The following is a 6,173-nucleotide window of genomic DNA, read 5'->3' on the forward strand; positions in this document are numbered from 1 at the left end:
ATTACGGTTGGTCAGATTGACTCAGCGAGTATATCCGTGTATTTTAACTTCCCACTGGTATCGTAATCAGGCCAACTCTTACAGATGATTGGAATACCGTATTCGCGAGTATCGTACCGACCTTTCGGTGTGGTTACATTGGCATGTATAAAGCGTCCAGATCAAGGATCACATTCAATCCCCTTCCCTCCCCCCCCCCCCCCCCCCCTCCTCACTGTTTGTCCGCAAAGTGCCGGCGTTGTTTAACCAAAATTTTCCCAATACCAACGAAATGCCGTTGCAGAGGTACCAGCTTATAACTTAATATTTACTGTTTGTCTCGAATACACGTGGAGCACTAAATTGGCTGCCGGAATGTCCCTCTTCGGCTACCTGCCCTGAAACAAGAATTACCGAATATCGTTGAAATTGGTGAAATGAATTCGGGTCCACTTATCTAAGAATTAGTCCACGTCCACCCCGTCATCTCAGTTCGTTAGCTGCTGCCCTGTAATTAAGTTAACTTTAATACCGGCGATTTCATCGGTCGCTCTGCAGAGGCATGACGACAAAGATAACCATTACCATATACGGGCAGTAATTGAAGCTCGTGGATGATCTAGATAGCCGAACTAACGCCGCGCTGCAATAGTGTGCATAGACAACCGAGGATAAAATTCAGCAGCGGTGTTAATTCGTTTTCGATTGAAAGTAAGGCGACAAATCACGAGTCAAGCTAACCGTACCTGACGTTCGATCTCTACCGCTGCATGAGAATATAGAACAAGCTTATGAAATATCTGAATTTAAAATTCGTACACCGAACCTGCCGGGATTCCCAAGGCGTATACGCGTTCCCGCTCAACGTGCTGCTTGGAAAATTTAAGAATTCTATACCAAGGAAACGTGTGTGCGGCCGGGAATATGTGTGATGTATACGTATGAATCTATATGTACGAACCTAACCCTCGGGAACTTGTAATTCTGACACAAGTTCGGCTTACCTACCTGCAGCAAGACCAGACGCTGAAAAGTTTAGCCCTGCAAAGTTTCACCAGCTCAGCTCGACCGGTTGGCGAACAGTTGGCTCTAATGATACCGGCTTTCGGAATGAATTTATTATTTATTATTTTCATATTTGAGCAGGCTGATATTACCCACCTCTTACGAAATTCGTTGGCCCGGCTCGAGGAGGGTCTTGCTTATTTACGCATTGCGTTAAGCCGCATCGTACGTTCCGTGGGCTATGCTGGACGACTGATTTTCGGGGATCAATAAATTTGGAATAAAATGGATACAGATTCGCTTTTGCCTATTATTCTCTCGCGGCGAAACCTTTTAGCTTTCACCACTTCGCCCGGAAAATATAGGCCAACAAAATTCTTCCTGCGAAATTGACACGGAATACATAAAGAATGAAGCGAACCAGCACGTGTGCTTTTTGTCCCTCATATCTTAAACATAATATATCTACGTATAGCAGAGAGGCATGGATAGGTGCATGCCGGCGGAAATATCTCGATCCGCTCGAATGCTTCCATTTACGGTACAAATCTACGTACGCCCGGATAATAATATGCAACGCAAATTTTTGATTTTTAAACAATACAATTAGCGATCCATCGATCTTGTTATTACGGGCTATGGCTACTCGATCGATGTTTAATTTCCCATCACGAGAAGGTGTAGAAGGTTGCGAATGAACGGCAAGTCGTTTCTTAGTCGGTACCGGGTTGGCCCTTCTATTTTCCGCCCTCGTGTGTTTTATTATATGATCCGCTATCCTTGCAGAGAAAATATTACGACGTCGATGCATTGATTTTCCGTTTTATTGCGCGGAAAGTATAAGGTCAGCAATATCGGTCGCGTATCACGATATCTTACGAAGGGTTCACGGTTCATGGTTCATGGGCCACGACGTTTCACCGTCACGGATGTGGTCACCGGCGGACTTGGAGCAATTTTACACCCCTTTCCTTTCCTTCCCTTTACCGCCCTGACACTTCACTTTACCCACAAGCAGTAAAAGATGTCACCTCCCTACGCGTCGCCCGTGCCGGGGCGGCTGATGTCGGAAACAATTTTAGCTCGGGGACAACTAATCCGCTCGTGAACATGTAACGCGGTCGTTAAACCCGCAAAGTTCAACGATAAATTCGTAACGAGATTTAAAAAGAAAAACTTTTCCTCCTCTAGTTCTGCATTAGGTATACTGCGACAATTCATACGTTAATGCGTATCTGATTGACCAGTCAGCCGTAAAATCACAGAGAAAAACAAAAACTTTAGTAAAGTATCCCGTGTTTTATTATCTTCGTTTTACGAATATCTTAAAAGAGTCTTTGACAACCTCAGTGGCGATAATCACTGGTCTTAGAGTGTTCGACGCCGGTGTCTCGTACGAAACGAAAGATTCTTTCTGCTCTTTGTTTTTTCTTACAATTGAATCTTTTATACTCGTAGGATGTATATCGAAATAATTTTGTATTCAGAAACTAATGAATATTCAGTTAAAGATACTTTCAACCCCCAAGGTACCATTAACAAGGAAGAACATTTGTTTACCATTGCAAATATGGTAATTTCAGATTCACAGATAAAAAAAAAACACGGGTTCATCCAAATAATTATAACAGTGCAATTCACAGGATCGCACTTCGTTAGGTTATTTATGACACGGATTAGCACTACAAAACAGTGTCGAAGTGACGAAAAAAAAACGTGAAAACGTAATCTCAATTGCATTTATCCATGCTCCAACAAAGTCTTACATTTTTCCAGCTTTTTTCCCGTCACTAAAATTACCGCAGTGATTCCAAGCGCATTCCCCCAGCCAATTAATTTCTTTCCGAAGTTGCCTGATTTCCTGACGTCGGGCCGGCCTGATATACCCGTACAGCGTATTTGGCTTACGGAAATAGTACGGACCGGTTGAACTGTGGAAGGTTGAGAGAGTGTCCCGAGGACAGGTTGGCCACCGGCCTTGGGGGGTGAGGTTGGGGTGACATGGGGACGTCGCAGGGACAGCAAGCGACGGAGGCCAACCAGCCAGGCGAGCAGGAAGGCAGGCAGGCAGGCAGAGCTCCAAACTTCAAACTAATTACAGCCGCGGGCAAAGCCAGAGGCAGAGAGTAAGGCGCGGGCGACAAGGCGAGACAAGGCAGGAGACAAGGCGCCAGTCAAGAGGACGGTCGCCGTTGTCGTCGTCGTCCTGGTATGACCACGAGGGTCGGTCGTTGTACCACTAGAGCCGGTACCTGGTGGTAGTACATAGTTGTAGCTTTAGTAAAGGAGGTAGTACCAGTGCTGGTGGGTGCACTTCCCATTCCGCCACAATTCAGGGACCGGCAAAGGGTGGGAACTCGGTATTGCCTCTAGTTATACCACCACCAATAGCCAAAGATGTCGTAGATGCACGTATGCGCGTATATTCATGTCGGGTGGGTATAGGTGTACTAACGTGGTTGGCGTGGGTGCAAGGATGTACTTGTACTAAGTGCTGAAGTTATAGTACGATAACCTGCAAGTAGAAGAAAGTCAGACTGCAGCTGTGGCAGTAGCAGGAGTTGGCTGGCTATAACGCGACGTAGTCTCAGTTGTGTATTCTTCTCCGTTTCTCGTCTCACATGCCACGGGTAACCGAAGCGCTCGATCGGAAGTTGACGGTTGACGTTTCGGGAAACCGATAGGAGTTGAAAGTAACAATATCTTGACATTTTAACGAGTCTAGTTGAAGCATGGAGGGGAAAAGCACGCTGGGGCGGTTAAATCAAGCCACAGAAAAGCTTTAAACGGAAGAACACAAGGAGATTTCCCCCAGGAATGAATTCGCGATTGGATCAAGCCTCGGGGCTGCCAATTCTATTTGAGAATGGAGCAGCCGTGATACATGGATGTATATACCTATGCCGCAATGCATTTTTCCAAGGAAAATTCAACTCAGCCCGAGCTTTCACCGGCAGCTCCTGTTACTGTTCGGCTGCAAAGATACCGGTGTCGGTTCTACCTATCGGCGAACAGGCGAACAAACTGAGAGACATAAAACCTAATTTGGACTACCCCTTAACATTCCGGGTTGAATATTGTCCTGCCGTTCGTATATAAGGCCTCACGATAGTTACGACCATCTGGCGTCACTTTGGGTGATTTCGCATTTACCACGCCCGAGAATCCCGGCACGGGTGTATCGTATCTTTAGGAAGAAACTGAGAAAATTAAAAACAATTCAACCAGTTCTTTTCTCTCGGATCTCGACATTATTTCGGCATTGGTACTCCCCGCGTTTCTCCTCTGGGCTTATTGTTGGAACGGCCAAGGGCGATCCGTCGAGCGGAAGCTACTGGTCGCGAACACGTAATAACGGACTGGGGTGTCTGAGGGTGTCTCAGCGAGCCTTGGGTCATCGGTAACGAACCGACTTGAGGCTACCTTCAGGAGTTAGGGGCGAGATCACGTCCTCGGTGTCGGCCCAACCGGGAACGTGCACGTAGGTCGTGCGACACACCCGTTGCTCCTGGTTACTAAACTGAGTTAAACTTTTCCCAGGATATGGCGTGGCTCTACGCTAAGGTGGGTCGTATATTCCGGGCCGTTGCGTCACTGACGACCATCTGTGATCGCCTCCAGAGTGCTTCCGTTCCCATTCCCATTCCCGCTCTCGTTTCCGTACCTCCGGGTCCCGGTGATCTCCTTCGGTCACTCTACAGTCTCCGTATGTATAGGCGACCAAATTGAAATCAATCCTGGGTTTACGCTGGTAAGTACTTTGGAGTTCTCTTGACGCGGGTATCTGTAACGTACGTGGGTCAACGAGTCGGAACGCCGTACAGTGACGATGATATGTCAGCTGGCGAGTATGAATTGGCGATTCCCTCCTCCAAAAGTCAAAGTTTACACTCGTTGCGCTCATCCATGGCAGCGTTGAGTTTCCACAATTGTGTCGAAACGTGATCGTTTTACCGTCTACGGAAAATAGTCGGGCACGTGTACCATGTGTCTTAAGTCATATCGTCGAGAGATCATGCGTGACCTTGCAAACATGAGTCTTTAAGCCCGAGCGGTGAGTAGCGATGGTAGATTTACTTGATTATCTAATTAAAACCGTCTGCGTAAAGATGAAATCAGTGCTGCCACCGGCAATTAGAGCACTCGAGAATTCAAGCTGGCCTCTTCGTCTCGAGCGCCTGGTTCCGTCCTAATTGAGTTTCTGCAAGATTTGCATTTTGCAAAAGCGACTTAAAATTTTAGATATAACGTTACACTAACACGCACTGCTATACCTCGGTGAACTCGCAACGTCGTTTTTGTTTTTCTTGTAGGTTTTTCTCCCGTCCCGGTCCGACTTATTGACTTGGCGAAATCATTCTATAAAGGCATATCTTTTCCTTTCCTCCCCCAACCAGAATGGGAGAGGTAATAAAGAGGGGGAAGACGAAATCAAATACCCATAAAGATGAAAGATTCAGCATGATATGTTTCATTCAGTCAAAGCTATGTATGCCTCACTTTACTCGGACATGCGACGGGATCTCTGTGTAGGCACAATAGATAGAAAGAAGATTGTTAGAGGTCGATAATGGAAGCACGCATCACAATTTGCGTTCAAGTCACAGTTTGGCATACCAGAAATTCAAACAAGAGAGACGAAGGCGCCGGCCCTTTACGTTGAAAATCATTATTCTGTAGCTGATTGTTGAATGACTTACAAGGCCCTCAAATGTATTTACTTTCACCTCATCGAGAAAACCCCTAGTTATTTCCCCACAGAGTAAACCTCCGTTCGTTCCTGCGTCCTTATCACTTATCCCTTATCCCAGGTAATATCCTTGATTTGGATCAATTCGAGGGTCCTGACGAGCTGAAAGGGACTACCTCTGGCCATTGCGCGTTCTCTAGTGCGTTCCACCCGATTAACTGTCACCTTGAATAACCTTGAAAGTACCAATCACCCGACTGGTAAGGCCGATCGTCTTTTCTTCGATACAATTGTTGTACGTGTTTAATCAATTGAACCGACGACGTGCTACTCATTTTTGTTTTATTCTTCTTCTCGTCTTTCTCCCTTTCTCCATTATCCAAACAAAGCCAGCTTTAGCTTGCCTCGGGGCTTACGCATCTAAAATAAGACGAGAGGTAAAGTATATTACGAGACTGTCAAATGCGGCTAGACGGCTCGCGCTAGCGCGACGTCGATT

Source organism: Neodiprion lecontei, chromosome 6, assembly GCF_021901455.1.
Source record: "Neodiprion lecontei isolate iyNeoLeco1 chromosome 6, iyNeoLeco1.1, whole genome shotgun sequence".
In the NCBI taxonomy this organism is placed as follows: domain Eukaryota; kingdom Metazoa; phylum Arthropoda; class Insecta; order Hymenoptera; family Diprionidae; genus Neodiprion; species Neodiprion lecontei.